Below are 20711 nucleotides of genomic sequence, written 5' to 3'. Positions count from 1 at the left end.
TAGTGATCCATTTGTTAAAGTGGCCAATGATTTCAAGTCTGTATGTAGGTAGCAGCCTCTCTGTGTTAGTGATGGCTGTTTAACAGTCTGATGGCCTTGAGATAGAAGCTTTTTTTCAGTCTCTCGGTCTCAGCTTTGATGCACCTGTACTGACCTCGCCTTCTGGATGGTAATGGAGTGAACAGGCAGTGGCTTGGGAGGTTGTTGACCTTGATTATCCTTTTGGCCTTCCTGTGACATCGGCTGCTGTAGGTGTCCTGGAGGGCAGGTAGTTTGCCCCCGGTGATGCTTGTGCGGTTGTGGGCGGTGCAGTTGCCATACCAGTAAAATCTTTGAAATTGTTGAATGTTGCGTTTATATTTTTGTTCAGTGTATGTATAGAGAGTATATACACTGCTCAAAAAAATAAAGGGAACACTGAAACAACACAATGTAACTCCAAGTCAATCACACTTCTGTGAAATCAAACTGTCCACTTAGGAAGCAACACTGATTGACAATAAATTTCACATGCTGTTGTGCAAATGGTATAGACAACAGGTGGAAATTATCGGCAATTAGCAAGACACCCCCAATAAAGGAGTGGTTCTGCAGGTGGTGACCCCAGACCACTTCTCAGTTCCTATGCTTCCTGGCTGATGTTTTGGTCACTTTTGAATGCTGGCAGTGCTTTCACTCTAGTGGTAGCATGAGACGGAGTCTACAACCCACACAAGTGGCTCAGGTAGTGCAGCTCATCCAGGATGACACATCAATGCGAGCTGTGGCAAGAAGGTTTGCTGTGTCTGTCAGCGTAGTGTCCAGAGCATGGAGGCGCTACCAGGAGACAGGCCAGTACATCAGGAGACGTGGAGGAGGCCGTAGGAGGGCAACAACCCAGCAGCAGGACCGCTACCTCCGCCTTTGTGCAAGGAGGAGCAGGAGGAGCACTGCCAGAGCCCTGCAAAATGACCTCCAGCAGGCCACAAATGTGCATGTGTCTGCTCAAACGGTCAGAAACAGACTCCATGAGGTTGGTATGAGGGCCCGACGTCCACAGGTGGGGGTTGTGCTTACAGCCCAACACCAAGCAGGACGTTTGGCACTTGCCAGAGAACACCAAGATTGGCAAATTCGCCACTGGCGCCCTGTGCTCTTCACAGATGAAAGCAGGTTCACACTGAGCACATGTGACAGACGTGACAGAGTCTGGAGACGCCGTGGGGAACGTTCTGCTGCCTGGAGAACATCCTCCAGCATGACCGGTTTGGCGGTAGGTCAGTCATGGTGTGGGGTGGCATTTCTTTGGGGGGCCGCACAGTCCTCCATGTGCTCGCCAGAGGTAGCCTGACTGCCATTAGGTACCGAGATCCTCAGACCCCTTGTGAAACCATATGCTGGTGCGGTTGGCCCTGGGTTCCTCCTAATGCAAGACAATGCTAGACCTCATGTGGCTGGAGTGTGTCAGCAGTTCCTGCAAGAGGAAGGCATTGATGCTATGGACTGGTTCGCCCGTTTCCCAGATTTGAATCCAATTGAGCACATCTGGGACATCATGTCTCGCTCCATCCACCAACGCCACGTTGCACCACAGACTGTCCAGGAGTTGGCGGATGCTTTAGTCCAGGTCTGGGAGGAGATCTCTCAGGAGACCATCCGCCACCTCATCAGGAGCAAGCCCAGGCGTTGTAGGGAGGTCATACAGGCACGTGGAGGCCACACACACTACTGAGCCTCATTTTGACTTGTTTTAAGGACATTACATCAAAGTTGGATCAGCCTGTAGTGTGGTTTTCCACTTTAATTTTGAGTGGGACTCCAAATCCAGACCTCCATGGGTTGATAAATTGGATTTCCATTGATTATTTTTGTGTGATTTTGTTGTCAGCACATTCAACTATGTAAAGAAAAAAGTATTTAATAAGATTATTTCATTCATTCAGATCTAGGATGTGTTATTTTAGTGTTCCTTTTTTTTTGAGCAGTGTATATACTTTGCATAACATTTGAAAGTAGATATTTTACCCATTAACAGGTACAGAGAGAGATCACACAAAATAAATGGCCAAAATCAGTATGACTTTAATTTGTACTGCGAAGAAATAAAGGGAGTGTTTCATTTTGTGTTACCTGAGAGTTGTTTGTGGCACACGGTTCAGACCGTAACTTTAGCTCCTTTCATGCATTGTAATGACTTTTGTGCATTCTCCTACATCAAAAGGAAACAGATGGTAGCATTAACAAAACATTTAGGAACATTATCTTAAGCATTTCATAACACATTTTTTTATTTAACCCCTGATTTCTGCACCCTTGTGTAAATCTAATTGGCATAATAATAAAAAATCTCCATAAAAATCTGTCAGTTTAAGCTAGAGATGTCTCAATCCACTGCATCCGCCTATGTCACACTTCCGCATCTGTGGTGAAAGGTGGCAGAGCTAGAGGGGTGTTTGTCAGAGCAAGAGACATCTCGTAAATTGTTCTTCTCACAAAATCGTCTATAGTGTCCGTACAGTTTGGGCTACACGCTAACCCCGCTGTGCAAAGGGTCTGGTCCTGTGTGGCTCAGTTGGTAGAGCATGGTGTTTGCAACGCCAGGGTTGTGGGTTTGATTCCTACAGGGGACCAGAACGGAGACGAAAAAAAAAAAAAAAATTGTATGTAATGTATGCATTCACTACTGTAAGTCGCTCTGGATAAGAGTGTCTGCTAAATGACTTAAATGTAAAAATGAGATGCTTACACATACATGTCAGTTGTTTTGCTCTAGGACGCCCACAGACCTCACAAGACTTGTCTGAAGGTCCCCCAGTATCAGTTCAAACAATGAATGGGAGTACGGAGACTGTTTAATGCCCCAAAAATTGGGTTAAATAAATGTACTTTTTTTTATGTTTCCTAATCTTTCCTATATCTCTTATATCTCTCCCAGACACCCCACCGGCTTAGACAGGTCTTAAACTCTGATGAGTTAAGACTTATTCTTGGCTACCTTGAAGCAAAGCTATTTCAGCGGTCGCACCTCCCTTAAAGACTGATTAAAAAGCAACATGCAAATGAGAAAAGAGTGGGAGACCTCATGCTGCCTGAGTGGGTGCACGTTTTAACTCTTTGTTACGGCACACAAAAACAACATTTAGAAATTAGTTGACAGATTCCGATGGTCCCCAGGCCCTTTAACATGCTGCATCCTGACACATTAAGGTTAAGGGAAGGTAGACAGGATCTAAAGTCTGAGTCTTTCTTGTCTGAGGGAACAAGCAGCTGGAGGGCATTTTCAGTCTGGGCTTCATAATTACACACAAACACACACACAAACACAAATGGGCACACACACGCACACAATCACATATGAACACGTACATGCACGCACACACATACACACACATACACATAGAATAATGAGAGAAGTCATATCCCTCTATGCAACACAAATACACACTCAGTCTAAAAGACACATAGACAATTACTTGCTCAAATACACAGAGAGATAGCAATGTAAGAATAGTACAACATTTTTATTTTTAATAAAAATTAAATTCAGAAATATCTAATTTACATAGTATTCACACCCCTATGTGAATATTTGTAGAAACACCTTTGGCAGCGATTACAGCTGTGAGTCTTTCTGGATACGTCTCTAAGATCTTCAACACCTGGATTGTGCAGCATTTGCCCATGATTCTTTTCAGAATTTTTCAAGCTCTGTCAAATGGGTTGTTGGTCATTGCTAGGCAACCATTTTCAGGTCTTGACAAAGATTTTCAAGTATATTTAAGTCAAAATTCTAACTTGCCCACTCAGGAATATTTACACTCGAGTGTAGATTTGGCCGTGGATTTTAGGTTATTGTCCTGCTGAAGGTGAATTCATCTCCCAGTGTCTGGTGGAAAACAGACTGAACCAGGTTTTCCTCTAGGATTTTTCCTGTGCTTATCTCCATTACATTTTTTTTGTCATATCACAGCTGTTAAACTCTGTAACTATTTTTAAGTCCTCATGGTGAAATCCCTGAGCGGTTTTCTTCCTCTCTGGGACCTGAGTTAGGAAGGATGTCTGTATCTTTGTAGTGACTCGGTGTATTGATACACCATCCAAATTGTACTGAATTACTTCACCATGCTCAAAGGGAAATTCAATGCCTGCTTTTTTTTTTACCCATCTACCAATAGGTACCCTTCTTCGCAAGGCATTGGTAAACCTCTCTGGTCATTGTGGTTGAATCTGTGTTTGAAATTCACTGCTCAACTGAGGGAGCTTGCAGATAATTCTGTGTGGGGTTACAGAAATGAAGTACTTATTGGAACTTATTGTGTGACTTCCTAAGCACATTTTTACTCCTTAACATATTTAGGCTTGCCATACTGTAACAAAAAGGTTGAATGCTTATTGACTCAAGACATTTCAGCTTTTCATTTTTAATTTAAAAAATTACAATTTGAAAAACAATTCCACTTTGACATTATGGATATTGTGTGTAGGCCAGTGACAAAACAAATCTACATTTAATCAGTTTGAAATTCAGGCTATAACACAACAAAATGTGGAAAAAGTAAAGGGGTGTGAATACTTTCTGAAGGCATTGTATACTGTAAACAGCAACAAATAATCAAATCAAGGCTTTGGGTGCATCCTTGTCTTCTTATTTTCTCCATTTTGGGGAAGAGAGACAGGAAGTCCATGATCAGGAAGTCCATGATCAGGAAGTCCATGGTCAGGGACTACCACACTGACTTACTGGCTGACATGCTCGTCCTTTCTGAATCGCGCACATTTCACAAATGTGAGCAGTTTCCACAATATGCATTTGCACACACACATGCTCAGACACATGCACACACACTCACACTTCCACACACACGCACACATACACACACATACATACACACTAGTGGCAGTCGGTGCCGTTTAAGATGAGGGAGGATGATAAGCATGGCCTTATTTCTATTACAGCATATTGGATGACTATCATTCATATTCCATTCACCCAGTTCAATGTAACATCAATAGGTTTAGGCTACTACATGATACTCAAAATGTTCATATACCCATCATGAGGTTGTTACAGCCTTGCCTATGAATGAATGTTTACAATGTAGGAGCACACAGGTCGGGATACATTTTTAGGCGACAGACAGTGACACATTTAATACTGCCTTGCACACTCTTGCCTGCATCTAGCTGATCTAGGGTGTTGTGATTAGTCTAATAGTTGCAGACAAAAGTTTCTGTTGGACAAATTCAGGTATGTTTTTTTTCCCGTTTCGTTCCGTTTGCTTCCGTTTAAGAAACGTCTTTCAACAGAATTGTCGGAATGAATACACCCCTAATCACACACAAACATAGTTCACTTTTATAGCAGCCACAATGTATTCCTTCTCGCATCTACGCGCTCTCCTTTTACCTTTTCCCTTTGCTTGTGGACTTCAATGCACAACACATCAGCTGAATGTGACCAGGAGAAAAAACCTTTCCAAGCCAAACCATATCATAACCGCTACACACAGCCTACATCGTTGTCACCATATTAGCTAAAGTAACATCATAGTCAACATAGCTAATTGAACTAATGCATTAGTAAACCAGCTACAATCATGCAGTACAGTGTACAGTCAGTAAGCAGTTTAGCAGTTCCCCCGGCAGGCCACGGTGGCAATAAATTAGTAAAGCCAAAAGCTTACCTTGGCTTGGAAAAGTTCCAGTGTTGTGTTGGATAGTCATAGCCAGCTAGCTAACATAGCATCCCTCTGTTTGAGTCGGGAGTTTGAGTAGGCTAAACGAGCTAGCTGCATTTGCTTGCTAAGTAAGTGAAACTGAAAGTGAAAAAAAGTATGAAATATAGCTCTCTCTCTCTTTTGCTTATCTTTCTTTAAGAAATGTACTGTATTTGTTCAAAACTGTTCAACTACTGTCTTTCTCTCTCTTTAAATCAACTACTCACAACATTTTATGCACTGCAGTGCTAGCTAGCTGTAGCTTCTGCTTTCAGTACTAGATTCATTCTCTGATCATTTGATTGGTTGGACAACATGTCAGTTCATGGGTTTTGTCCAACATGTCTCCGGACCTACTCACTGCCACAGTCATACTCTGGACCTAGTTTTGTCCCATGAAATAAATGTTGTGGATCTAAATGTTTTTCCTCATAATCCTGGACTATCAGACAACCATTTTAATACATTTGCAATCGCAACAAATAATCTGCTCAGACCCCAACCAAGGATCATCAAAAGTCGTGCTATAAATTCTCAGACAACCCAAAGATTCCTTGATGCCCTTCCAGACTCCCTCTGCCTACCCAAGGACGTCGGAGGACAAAAATCAGTTAACCACCTAACTGAGGAACTCAATTTAACCTTGCATAATACCCTAGATGCAGTCGCACCCTTAAAAACTAAAAACATTTGTCATAAGAAACTAGCTCCCTGGTATACAGAAAATACCCGAGCTCTGAAGCAAGCTTCCAGAAAATTGGAACGGAAATGGCGCCACACCAAACTGGAAGTCTTCCGACTAGCTTAGAAAGTCGATACCGTGCAGTATCGAAGAGCCCTCACTGGTGCTCGATCATCCAATTTTTCCAACTTAATTGAGGAAAATAAGAACAATCCCAAATTTCTTTTTGATACTGTCGCAAAGCTAACTAAAAATCATCATTCCCCAAGAGAGGATTGCTTTCACTTCAGCAGTGATAAATTCATAAACATCTTTTAGGAAAAGATCATGATAATTAGAAAGCAAATTACGGACTCCTCTTTAAATCTGCGTATTCCTCCAAAGCTCAGTTGTCCTGAGTCTGCACAACTCTGCCAGGACCTAGGATCAAGGGAGACACTCAAGTGTTTTAGTACAATATCTCTTGATACAATTATGAAAATAATCATGGCCTCTAAACCTTCAAGCTGCATACTGGACCCTATTACAACTAAACTACTGAAAGAGCTGCTTCCTGTGCTTGGCCCTCCTATGTTGAACATTATAAACGGCTCTCTATCCACCGGATGTGTACCACTCTCACTAAAAGTGGCAGTAATAAAGCCACTCTTGAAAAAGCCTAACCTTGACCCAGAAAATATAAAAAAACTATCGGCCTATATCAAATCTCACATTCCTCTCAAACATTTTAGAAAAAGCTGTTGCGCAGCAACTCACTGCCTTCCTGAAGACAAACAATGTATACGAAATGCTTCAGTCTGGTTTTAGACCCCATCATAGCACTGAGACTGCACTTGTGAAGGTGGTAAATTACCTTTTAATGGCGTCAGACCGAGGCTCTGCATCTGTCCTCGTGCTCCTAGACCTTAGTGCTGCTTTTGATACCATCGATCACCACACTCTTTTGGAGAGATTGGAAACCCAAATTGGTCTACACGGACAGGTTCTGGCCTGGTTTAGATATTATCTGTCGGAAAGATATCAGTTTGTCTCTGTGGATGGTTTGTCCTCTGACAAATCAAATGTAAATTTTGGTGTTCCTCAAGGTTCCGTTTTAGGACCACTGTTGTTTTCACTATATGTTTTACCTCTTGGGGATGTCATTCGAAAACAGGAAGCCTGTGTTTCAGACATAAGGACTTAAGGAAGTGGATGGCTGCAAATGTTCTACTTTTAAACTCGGACAAAATGGAGATGCTTATTCTAGGTCCCAAGAAACAAAGAGATCTTCTGTTGAATCTGACAATTAATCTTGATAGTTGTACAGTCGTCTCAAATGAAACTGTGAAGGACCTCGGCATTACTCTGGACCCTGATCTCTCTTTTGACGAACATATCAAGGCTGTTTCAAGGACAGCTTTTTTCCATCTATGTAACATTGCAAAAATCTGAACTTTTCTGTCCAAAAATGATGCAGAAAAATGTATCCATGCTTTTGTCACTTCTAGGTTAGACTACTGCGATGCTCTACTTTCTGGCTACCTTGCATAAATAAACTTCAGTTAGTGCTAAATACGGCTGCTAGAATCTTGACTAGAACCAAAACATTTGATCATATTACTCCAGTGCTAGCCTCTGTACACTGGCTTCCTGTTAAGGCAAGGGCTGATTAAGGATTTACTGCTAACCTAAAAAACATTACATGGGCTTGCTCCTACCTATCTTTCCGATTTGGTCCTGCCGTACATACCTACACGTACGCTACGGTCACAAGACGCAGGCCTTCTAATTCTCCTTAGAATTTCTAAGCAAACAGCTGGAGGCAGGGCTTTCTCCTATAGAGATCCATTTTTATAGAATAGTCTGCCTACCCATGTGAGAGACGCAGACTCGGTCTCAACCTTTGAGTCTTTATTGAAGACTTATCTCTTCAGTAGGTCCTATGATTGAGTGTCGTCTGGCCCAGGACTGTGAAGGTGAACGGAAAGGCACTGGAGCAACGAACCGCCCTTGCTATCTCTGCCTGGCCGGTTCCCCTCTCTCCACTGGGATTCTCTGCCTCTAACCCTATTACAGGGTCTGAGTCACTGGCTTACTGGTGCTCTTCCATGCCGTCCCTAGAAGGGGTGCGTCACTTGAGTGGGTTGAGTCACTGACGTGGTCTTCCTGTCTGGGTTGGTGCCCCCCTTGGGTTGTGCCGTGGCGGAGATCTTTGTGGGCTATACTCGGCCTTATCTCAGGATGGTAAGTTGGTGGTTGAAGATATCCGTCTAGTGGTGTGGGGGCTGTGCTTTGGGAAAGTGGGTGGGGTTATATCCTGCCTGTTTGGCCCGGTCTGGGGGTATCATCGGATGGGACCACAGTGTCTCCTGACCCGTCCTGTCTCAGCCTCCAGTATTTATGCTGCAGTAGTTTATGTGTCGGGGGCTAGGGTCAGTCTGTTATATCTGGAGTATTTCTCCTGTCTTATCCGGTGTCCTGTGTGAATTTAAGTACGCTCTCTCTAATTCTTTCTTTCTCTCTCTCGGAGGACCTGAGCCCTAGGACCATGCCTCAGGACTACCTGGCATGATGACTCCTTGCTGTCCCCAATCCACCTGGCCGTGCTGCTGCTCCAGTTTCAATTGTTCTGCCTGCGGCTATGGAACCCTGACTTGTTCACCGGATGTGCTACCTGCCCCAGACCTGCTGTTTTCAACTCTCTAGAGACAGCAGGAGCGGTAGAGATACTCTCAATGATCAGCTATGAAAAGCCAACTGACATTTACTCCTGAGGTGCTGTGCTGTTGCACCCTCGACAACTACTGTGATTATTATTATTTGACCATGCTGGTCATTTATGAACATTTGAACATCTTGGCCATGTTCTGTTATAATCTCCAACCGGCACAGCCAGAAGAGGACTGGCCAGACCTCATAGCCTGGTTCCTCTCTAGGTTTCTTCCTAGGTTTTGGCCTTCCTAGGGAGTTTTTCCTAGCCACTGTGCTTCTACACCTGCATTGCTTGCTGTTTGGGGTTTTAGGCTGGGTTTCTGTACAGCACTTTGAGATGTCAGCTGATGTAAGAAGGGCTATATAAATACATTTAATTTGATTTGATTCATGCTGCAAGAGCTCTGATTGGTTGGATGAAATCCTCCGGAAGTTGTCATAATTACTGTGTAAGTGTCAGATGCGTCGATCAACGGTGACCAAAATGCAGCGGGTATAGTGCTCATCTTTCTTTTTTATTTAGAAAGAACACTCAAAACAAAATAAACAGACAACGAAACAGTTCCATAAGGCACACAGGCTATACAGAAAACAACCACCCACAAACCCAAAGGAAAAAACAGGCTGCCTAAGTATGGCTTCCAATCAGAGACAACAAAAAACACCTGCCTCTGATTGGAAACCATTCTCGGCCAAACATGGAAAAAGAAACATAGAAATAGAAAACTAGAACCAAAATTCCCTAGAACCAAAAAACCCCAAAACACACAACACAAACACCCCCTGCCTCGCCCTGACCATACTACAATTACAAATGACCCCTTTACTGGTCGGGATGTGACAGTAAGTCTATAAAAGGGGGTGAGAACCATGAGCCTCCTAGGTTTTGTATTGAAGTCAATCTACCCAGAGGAGAATGGAAGCTAGCTGTCTTCTGGTTACACTATGGTGCTACCCTACAGATTGCTATTGAAGCTACTGTTGACATTCATTGCAAAACAGTGTGTTTTAATAAATTATTTGGTGACATGTGAATGAATATATTTAGTACAGTTTTATCTAAAAAGTATTTTTTAAATGTTTCACTAATTACATTTTTTATGAAATTCACTGAGGAGGGTGAACCTCCCCTTCCTCATCTGAGGAGCCTCCACTGACACACACACACACACACACACACACACACACACACACACACACACACACACACACACACACACACACACTGTCTCATTACCACGAACACCCCAACCACCCCTCCATTACCTCCATGACCCCCCCCCAATTACCGCCCAAACCATAAAGCTGTGATGAAACCTGTGAAACGAGACCAACTGTGATCTTCCTCATTTCTATCGTCTTGCAATTCAAAGTGACATTAATGACAACAGACATTGTGGGCTATATTCTGGTATTCATCATTACTGATTTCATAAGCAATTACCGCAAGTACATTTGTTGTTTTTCCCAAACAAAATGCTTTTGTTGCAGTCTGATTGTTTATCTTGCAAAATGTACTGATTAAAGGGTGTGTGCTTAACAGATAATGCCTTTCGTTACTTTTCAATCAGTGTGTTATCTACCATGAGACTGTTATCACAGGCAAAGACTAAAACATTTTAATCAGATGATTGGGAAGCGCACACTCACGCATATGGGCAAATGCTAGACTTATTCACAAGTAGACACATTAACTCAAGATGTTACGAACACTTCATATTCATATGAAAAAAGAGAGACTAACAAAATAAACGATGACTGTGATGGGGAGAGGGAGGGAGAAAATTCATCTAGAAAGACTTACACAGTCAGACTGTTCAGAAAACTATTAGCCATCGGATAATGCCTTATCAGTGGATTGCATACTGTATATCTCACATGCAGAAATACATATTTTCCAGTGATACAATGATGGTATCTGTATGAGTGTAAGGCCTTAGTAACAGGCTACCTCTCTCACATACAGTATGGACGGTGTGAGCACAACGTGACAGAATGGGGCCACTTTAGCTGTACGGGATTTGAGTGTTGAATCTGGTCCTGCTCTAATGCAATTATGCCTTTTCTTTGTTGTGGAAATATTAGCTGAAATGGAATGGCAATCAAGGTAAATGAACCACTTTAATCTGGAAAGTGTTCGATTTTTTATTCTCTCTCTCTTTGCTCTTTGCTTGTAAGTGGTCATTCAATTGCATATTCAGGAGCTGCTTGTTAGGATGTGAAAGTCTTTGTGGGATTGCGCTGTAGCCCCTGTGTGTGGAGATTGCATCTCTGCACTGTCGAGAAGGAGCTGAGGCACATAAGAAACTGCAGAAAAGCGTGAGACTGGGTAGTCAAGTACAGAATGCATTTGATTAACTGGTGATTAACTGGTTAACTGGTGATTAACTGGTGTTTCTCCGTCATGTAGCAGAACGTACCGTTCGACTGAGTTTCCGTGCCTGTAGAAATGTATTCAATAAGGGGTCAGATGTAAAGATGGAAATATTGTCACGGCAACAACGAGGTCTGAACAATGTTCCCATGGAGTCTCAAACCAATCTTCATTTTTCTGGAATGACCAACCAGAACCACCCTATGCATTAAAAACAAATTATCAATATTCATTCACAAGATATTTAATATTGTCCATTAGAGGTCGACCGATTATGATTTTTCAACACCGATACCGATTATTGGTGGACCAAAAAAGGCCGATACCGATTAATCTGCCGATTTTTATGTATATTTGTAATAATGACAATTACAACAATACTGAATGAACAATTAACCCTTTTTTTTACTTGATATAATACATAAATAACATCTATTTAGTCTCAAATAAATAATGAAACATGTTCAATTTGGTTTAAATAATGCAAAAACACAGTGTTGGAGAAGAAAGTAAAAGTGCAATATGTGCCATGTAAAAAAGGTAACGTTTAAGTTCCTTGCTCAGAACATGAAAACATGAAAGCTGATGGTTCAATATTCCCAGTTCTTCAGTATTCCCAGTTAAGAAGTTTTAGGTTGTAGTTATTATAGGAATTATGATGCATCGACTATTTCTCTCTATACCATTTGTATTTCTTATACCTTTGACTATTGGATGTTCTTATAGACACTTTAGTATTGCCAGCCTAATCTCGGGAGTTGATAGGCTTGAAGTCATAAAAAGCGCTGTGCTTCAAGCATTGCTAAGAGCTACTCGCAAATGCAGTAAAGTGCTGTTTGAATGAATGCTTACGAGCCTGCTGCTGCCTACCACTGCTCAGTCAGACTGCTCTATCAAATATCAAATCAGACTTAATTATAATAAAAACACAGAAACACGAGCATTTGGTAATTATTATGGTCAAATCCGTAAACCATCATTTCGAAAACAAAACGTTTATTCTTTCAGTGAAATACGGAATCATTCCGTATTTTGGCGAACGGCTGGCAACCCTAAGTCTAAATATTGCTGTTACATTGCACAACCTTCAATGTTATGTCATAATTATGTAAAATTCTGGCAAATTAATAACGGCCTTTGTTAGGAAGAAACACAGTTCATGAGCCAGGCGGTCCAAACTGTTGCATATACCCTGACTCTGCTTGCACTGAAGGAAAGAGAAGTGAGACAATTTCCCTAATTAATATTGCCTGCTAACATGCATTTATTTATTTTAACTGAATATGCAGGTTTAAAAATATATACTTCTGCGTATTGATTTTAAGAAAGGCATGGATGTTAATGGTTAGGTACAATTGTGCAAAGAATTAGCTTTTTTCGCGAATGAGCTTTTGTTAAATCATCACCCGTTTGGCGAAGTTGAATTAGGCTGTGATTCGATGATAAATTAACAGGCACCCCATTGATTATATGCAACGCAGGACAAGCTAGTTAACCTAGTAATATCATCACCCATGTGTAGTTAACTAGTGATTATGTGAAGATTGATTGTTTTTTATAAGATAAGTTTAATGCTAGCTAGCAACTTACCTTGGCTCATTGCAGCCACAAGGTCCTTTTGACGATGCACAGTTTCCTCGGGGATTGCAACGCAATCGGCCATAATCGGCATCCAAAAAGGACGATTACTGATTGTTATGAAAACTTGAAATTGTCCCTAATTGTCACGACTTCTACCGAAGTCGGGTCCTCTCCTTGTTCGGGCGGCGCTTGGCGGTTGGCGTCGCCGGTCTTCTAGCCATCATCCATCCACTTTTCATTTTCCATTTGTTTTGTCTTGTTTTCCTCACACCTGGTTTCAATTCCCTCAATCACTTGTTGTGTATTTAACCCTCTGTTCCCCCCATGTCTTTGTGTGGGATTATTTATTGTTTCATGTATGCACACATTAGACTGGTTGCGCTGGGTTATGTCAACCCGTATTGTATTTTGTGTTCGTTGTGCCTTATGTTTTTGGTTCGCCTAAATAAAAGGCTCCGTTTGCTACCCAATATCTGCTCTCCTGCACCTGACTCCCGTATTGTCACGGTTGTCGTCGGTGAAGGAGGACCAAAACGCAGCAGGCATGCGGTTGTTCATTTTGAACATTTATTAAATCAAAACGAACACTCCAAAACAACAAAACGAAACGAACTACAGACAGTCTGGCAAGGCACAAGGCTAAACTCAGAACAATCTCCCACAATAAACAGACAAACACACCCAACTAATATAGGACTTCCAATCAAAGGCAACACCACACAGCTGCCTTCAATTGGAAGTCCACCCCAATTAACCAAACATAGACATACAACTAATTAGATCAACATAGAAATACGTGAAACTCAAACAGTGCCCAAAAACCCCGGAATACTAAATTAAATGTCCTTACAACAAAACACCACCCTGAACCACATAAAACAAATACCCTCTGCCACGTCCTGACCAAACTACAATACCAATTAACCCTTATACTGGCCAGGACGTGACACGTATAGCCATTTATGCAAACCTGACACTAATTAGTCGGCCTTGCCGATTAATCGGCTAACCTCTATTGTCCATCAACATTTCACATTAAAACATGGGCAAATACAGGTTTATGTCTTTGTAGGTTAATGTTCAGTGCCAGTCACGTCAGTCAAAGTTATTGATGTCTTAGCATGACTGTGGTCTAACACATTCCTGTAACATGGTATTTCACAGTTTTACCGGCACACAGGTTTCATCTACTTATAAACATAGTGAATGATCAAAGCTTACAACTCCAAACTTATGACCTTTACAAAGTGCACTTTTTGAAATGACCACTTCACTAGTGTGTGTGTGTATGTGTGCGCGCGTGCGTGCGTGTGTATGTGTGTGTGTGTTTTCTTGTATATCATATTATACTGCATATGTGTATTGCTGGATTACTGCCTGCAGATGAAGCATGTCTCTCTAATTGTTTAACTGTCTTAATTTCAGTGTAGGAAGAGCAGAGCACTGTGTTCAGCAAGATGCACATCTTATTTTTGCTCCTTTATTTAAGTGAGCAAATTAAATATCAGGGCTAGAACAGGAGCAGCGCAGTCAGTTAATTATGTCTAATAAATCTTGGTCCGAATTGCCCTCCAGGGGTGGAAACGGCTGCGAGGAATGAGGGAACACTTTGGTATTTGTTATTCTACTTTAACAGATTACGCACAGTGACTGGCCATCCCTCAAATGGGCCAGTGAAGGGCGATGTCAGTAGTAGCAGCAGTGGTCGACGGTCCAGCGGTGGTCACTGCTTCTGTTTAGCCCCGGGGTGTCACAGCACTAATCAACATCCAGCAAAATACAACCTAACTGGCTGTGTTTACTCACTGAATTAGTAGGATGGCATGCCCGATTGGATCGTTGGATCTCCATCCCAGAAAGTGGTGTCCGTGTGTGTGTGTGTGTCTATTTGAGCATGCATGCACATGTGTCTGAGTGAATTTGCGTGTGTATGTGTGATAAACAGATGATTTGGATCTATTCAGGAATGGATGTACAGGCTCATTAAATGAGCTGTCCACTTCTATCAAATCAACAATCTGGTCACTAAAGAGTTTTCTACTTCCACCACATCAACGCTCTGGTCACTAAAGAGTTTTCTACTTCCACCACATCAACGCTCTGGTCACTAAAGAGTTTTCCACTTCCACCACATCAACACTCTGGTCACTAAATAGCTGTCCACTTCCACCACATCAACACTCTGGTCACTAAATAGCTGTCCACTTCTACCACATCAACACTCTGGTCACTAAATAGTTGTCCACTTCCACCACATCAACACTCTGGTCACTAAATAGCTGTCCACTTCCACCACATCAACACTCTGGTCACTAAATAGCTGTCCACTTCCACCACATCAACACTCGGGTCACTAAATAGTTGTCCACTTCCACCACATCAACACTCTGGTCACTAAATAGCTGTCCACTTCCACCACATCAACACTCGGGTCACTAAATAGTTGTCCACTTCCACCACATCAACACTCTGGTCACTAAATAGCTGTCCACTTCCACCACATCAACACTCTGGTCACTAAATAGCTGTCCACTTCCACTACATCAACACTTGGTCACTAAAAAGCTGTCCACTTCCACCACATCAACACTCTGGTCACTAAAAAGCTGTCCACTTCCACCACATCAACACTCTGGTCACTAAATAGCTGTCCACTTCCATCACATCAACACTCTGGTCACTAAATAGCTGTCCACTTCCACCACATCAAAACTCTGGTCACCAAATAGCTGTCCACTTCCACCATATCAACACTCTGGTCACTAAAAAGCTGTCCACTTCCACCACATCAACACTATGGTCACTGACTACGGCCCTTCTCTCTAGGTTGCAAGATTACTTACATCACATGCTAAAATAAATTACTAAAGTTGGTTTTTAATTGTATTCGTCCATAATGTATTGATAATGATTAGACAAAATAGGCCTACAACCAAAGCCTTTCTGTGCTTTGTCCTCTAGTTTTATGCAACACCTCTTAAATGTATCAGTCTTATTCCCCAGTGTGACCTAACCAGCAATGCCCCCTCTATTCATACTGTTCTTGGTATAGGCTGACCTCAGAAATGTATTCTGATAGAAATGCCTGAGCATGAAGATGCAGATATATAGATATAATTTATATTTTTTATATAGATATATAGATATATAGATATATATAAAAAAATTATATAAGTAGTAGTAGTAGCAGCATTAGTAGTAGTAGTAGTAGTAGTAGTAGTAGTAGTAGTAATAGTAGTAGTAGCATCAGTAGTAGTAGTAGACATAGTAGTAGTAGTAGTGGTAGAAATTGTAGTAGTAGCAGTAGTAGTAGTAGTAGTAGAAACAGTACTAGTAGTAGTAGAAATAGCAGTAGTAGTACTAGTAGTAGTAGTTGTAGTAGCAGCATTAGTAATAGTAGTAGTATGAGTAGAAATTGTAGTAGTAGCAGTAGTAGAAACAGTACTAGTAGTAGTAGAAATAGTAGTAGGAGGAGTAGCAGCATTAGTAGTAGTTGTAGTATGAGTAGAAGTAGTAGTAGTAGAAATAGTATGTAGTAGTAGTAGCAGCAGCATTAGTAGTAGTAGTAGTATGAGTAGTAGTAGTAGTAGAAGTAGTAGTAGTAGTAGTAGTAGTAGTAGTAGTAGTAGTAGTAGTAGTAGTAGTAGTAGTAGTAGTAGTAGTGGTAGTAGTAGTAGCAGCAGTCGCAGCAATAGTAATATTAGTAGTAGTAGTAGTAGTAATAGTAGTAGTAGTAATAGTATTAGACCTAGTACTAGTAGTAGTAGAAATAGTACTAGCAGTAGTAGTTGCATCATTAGTAATAGTAGTAGTATGAGTAGTGGTAGTAGTAGTAGTAGTAGTAGTAGTAGCAGCAGCATCAGTAGTAGTAGTAGAAAGAGTAGTAGTAGCAGCAGTAGCAGTAGTAGTAGTTGTAGCAGTAGTAGTGGTAGTAGTAGTAGATATATTGCTACTTGTAACGGCCGTCGTCTGAAGAAGTGGACCAAGGTGCAGCAGAGTTAGTGTTCATTATTAGATTTTAATATAAACAACATGAACACTATACAAAACAAGAAAAGAGTAAACCGACAGCAAACAGTCCTGTCTGGTACAAAACACTGACAGAAACAATTACCCACAAACCCAAAGGAAAAACATGCTCCTTATGTGTGACTCCCAATCAGCAGCAACGAGCTTCAGCTGTGCCTGATTGGGAGCCACACACACGGCCCAAAACAAAGAAATACAAAAACATAGAAAAAGGAACATAGAACGCCCACCCAATGTAGCACCCTGGCCTAACCAAAATAAAGAACAAAAACCCCTCTCTATGGCCAGGGCGTTACAGTACCCCCCCCCAAAGGTGCGGACTCCGGCCGCAAAACCTGACTCTGAAGGGGAGGGTCCGGGTGGGCCTTCTTACGGCGGCGGCTCAGGTGCGGGACGTGGCCTCTGCTCCACCCTTGACGTCGCCCTCTTCGGTGGCGCACCTGGCCGCGCCGAAGGTCTGGTGGGCGACACTGACTGCACCCGGCTGGCGGCCGGCGATGGTTGCGCCCGGCTGGCGGGCGGTGATGGTTGCGCCCGGCTGGCGGGCGGCGATGGTTGCGCCTGGCTGGCGGGCGGCGATGGTTGCGCCCGGCTGGCGGGCGGCGATGGTTGCGCCTGGCTGGCGGGCGACCCTTGTTGCGCCCGGCTGGCGGGCGACCCTGGCTGCGCCCGGCTGGCGGGCGGCGATGGTTGCGCCTGGCTGGCGGGCGACCCTGGCTGCTCTGACGGCACTGACCCAGGATTCACCAGGCTGGGGAGACATGACAGAGGCCTAGCCCTAGGCGTAGGCACAGGACTCACCGGGCTGGCGGGCGTCCCTGGCCACTCCGGCAGTTCGGGGCAGTCTGGCCACTCCGGCAGGTCGGGGCAGCCTGGCCACTCCGGCAGGTCGGGGCAGCCTGGCCACTCCGGCAGGTCGAGGCAGCCTGGCCACTCCGGCAGGTCGGGGCAGCCTGGCCACTCCGGCAGGTCGGGGCAGCCTGGCCACTCCGGCAGGTCGGGGCAGTCTGGCCACTCCGGCAGGTCGGGGCAGCCTGGCCACTCCGGCAGTTCAGCGCAGTCTGGCCACTCCGGCAGTTCAGCGCAGTCTGGCCACTCCGGCAGTTCAGCGCAGTCTGGCCACTCCGGCAGTTCAGCGCAGTCTGGCCACTCCGGCAGTTCAGCGCAGTCTGGCCACTCCGGCAGTTCAGCGCAGTCTGGCCACTCCGGCAGTTCAGCGCAGTCTGGCCACTCCGGCAGTTCAGCGCAGTCTGGCCACTCCGGCAGTTCAGCGCAGTCTGGCCACTCCGGCAGTTCAGCGCAGTCTGGCCACTCCGGCAGTTCAGCGCAGTCTGACCTCTCTGGCGACTGTTGACTGGCGGGCAGCTCTGACGACTGTTGACTGGCGGGCAGCTCTGACGACTGTTGACTGGCGGGCAGCTCTGACGACTGTTGACTGGCGGGCAGCTCTGACGACTGTTGACTGGCGGGCAGCTCCGACGACTGTTGACTGGCGGGCAGCTCCGACGACTGTTGACTGGCGGGCAGCTCCGACGACTGTTGACTGGCGGGCAGCTCTGACGACTGCTGACTGGCAGGGCTGGGGACACGCACCTTGGGCTTGGTGCGGGGCGCAGGGACGGGCCGGACAGGACTGTGGACACGCACCTTGGGCTTGGTGCGGGGAGCAGGGACGGGCCAGACAGGACTGTGAACACGCACTGGTGAACTGAAGCGTGGAGCCGGTTTTGCCACTCGTCCTGGCTGGATGCCCTTCCTAGCACGGCATGTGCTGGGCATGTCCACCGGACGCACCGGGCTGTGCGGGCGCACTGGCGACACAGCGCGCAACTCCGCATACCAAGGCTCCTCCAGATCCTCCCTCTGCAGGTCCTCAATCAACTGCCTCATCATCTGTATCTCCTCCTCTGCCGTCATCCCCCACGAGAGCAGTGGTCTGGGCTCCTCCTCTGCCCTTCCGGACCACCCCATTAGCCCCCCCCAAAAATTTTCTTGGGGGTGTCTTCCGGGCTTCCTCGACCGACGCCAGCGACCCCGTCTGCTGGCCGGCGTCTCCTCCATTGACCGGACCTCCCTCTTCCGCTGCTTGGTCCCTTGGTGGTGGGTAATTCTGTAACGGCCGTCGTCTGAAGAAGTGGACCAAGGTGCAGCGGAGTTAGTGTTCATTATTAGATTTTAATATAAACAACATGAACACTATACAAAACAAGAAAAGAGTAAACCGACAGCAAACAGTCCTGTCTGGTACAAAACACTGACAGAAACAATTACCCACAAACCCAAAGGAAAAACATGCTCCTTATGTGTGACTCCCAATCAGCAGCAACGAGCTTCAGCTGTGCCTGATTGGGAGCCACACACACGGCCCAAAACAAAGAAATACAAAAACATAGAAAAAGGAACATAGAACGCCCACCCAATGTAGCACCCTGGCCTAACCAAAATAAAGAACAAAAACCCCTCTCTATGGCCAGGGCGTTACACTACTAGTAGTATAAATAGTACTAGTTGTAGTAGCAGCAGCATTCGTAATAGTATAGTTTTAGTACTACTAGTAGTAGTAGTAGCAGCGTCATCAGTAGTAATAGCAGAAATAGTAGTGGTAGCATCAGTAGCAGTAGTAGTAGTGGTAGAAATTGTAGTAGTAGTAGTAGTAGTAGAACTTGTAGAAAAAGTACTAGTAGTAGTAGTAGTAGAAGTAGAAGTAGTAGCAGTAAATGTAGTAACAATAATACTAGTAGTAGTTGTAGTAGGAGTAGTAGCAGCAGTCTTAGCAGTAGTAATATTATTATTAGTTGTAGTAGTCGTAGTAGAAGTAGCAGTAATAGTATTGGAAATAGTACTGGTAGTAGTAGAAATAGTACTACTAGTAGTAGTAGCAGCATTAGTAATAGTATTAGTATGAGTAGTGGTAGTAGTAGTAGTAGTAGCAGCAGCAGCATCAGTAGTAGTAGTAGAAATAGCAGTAGTAGCAGCAGTAGCAGTAGCAGTAGTAGTAGTAGTAGTAGTAGTAGAAATTGTAGTAGTAGTAGTAGTAGAACTTCTAGAAAAAGTACTAGTAGTAGTACTAGAAGTAGAAGTAGTAGCAGTAAATGTAGTAACAATAATACTAGTAGTAGTAGTTGTAGTAGGAGTAGTAGCAGCAGTCTTATCAGTAGTAATATTATTATTAGTTGTAGTTGTCGTAGTAGAAGTAGCAGTAATAGTATTGGAAATAGTACTAGTAGTAGTAGAAATAGTACTACTAGTAGTAGTAGCAGCATTCATGTCATCATGAAGTGCTTTGAGAGACTAGTAAATTATCATATCACCTCTACCTTACCTGACACCCTAGACCAACTTCAATTTGCTTACTGCCCCAATAGAGCCACAGACGATGCAATCTCCATCACACTGCACACTGCCCTCTCCCATCTGGACAACAGGAATGCCTATGTAAGAATGTTGTTCATTGACTATAGTGCAGCATTCAACATCATAGTACCCTACAAGCTCATCATTAAGCTTGAGGCCCTGGGTCTGAACCATACTCTGTACAACTGGGTCCTGGACTTCCTGACAGGCCTCCCCAGGTGGCGAGGGTAGGAAAAAACACCTCCACTTTGCTGATACTCAACACTGGGGCCACAACAGGATGCTCAGCCCCCTCCAGTACTCC

This window comes from Salmo trutta, chromosome 27 (assembly GCF_901001165.1).
Source record: "Salmo trutta chromosome 27, fSalTru1.1, whole genome shotgun sequence".
Lineage (NCBI taxonomy): Eukaryota > Metazoa > Chordata > Actinopteri > Salmoniformes > Salmonidae > Salmo > Salmo trutta.
This window is presented reverse-complemented; position numbering follows the sequence as displayed.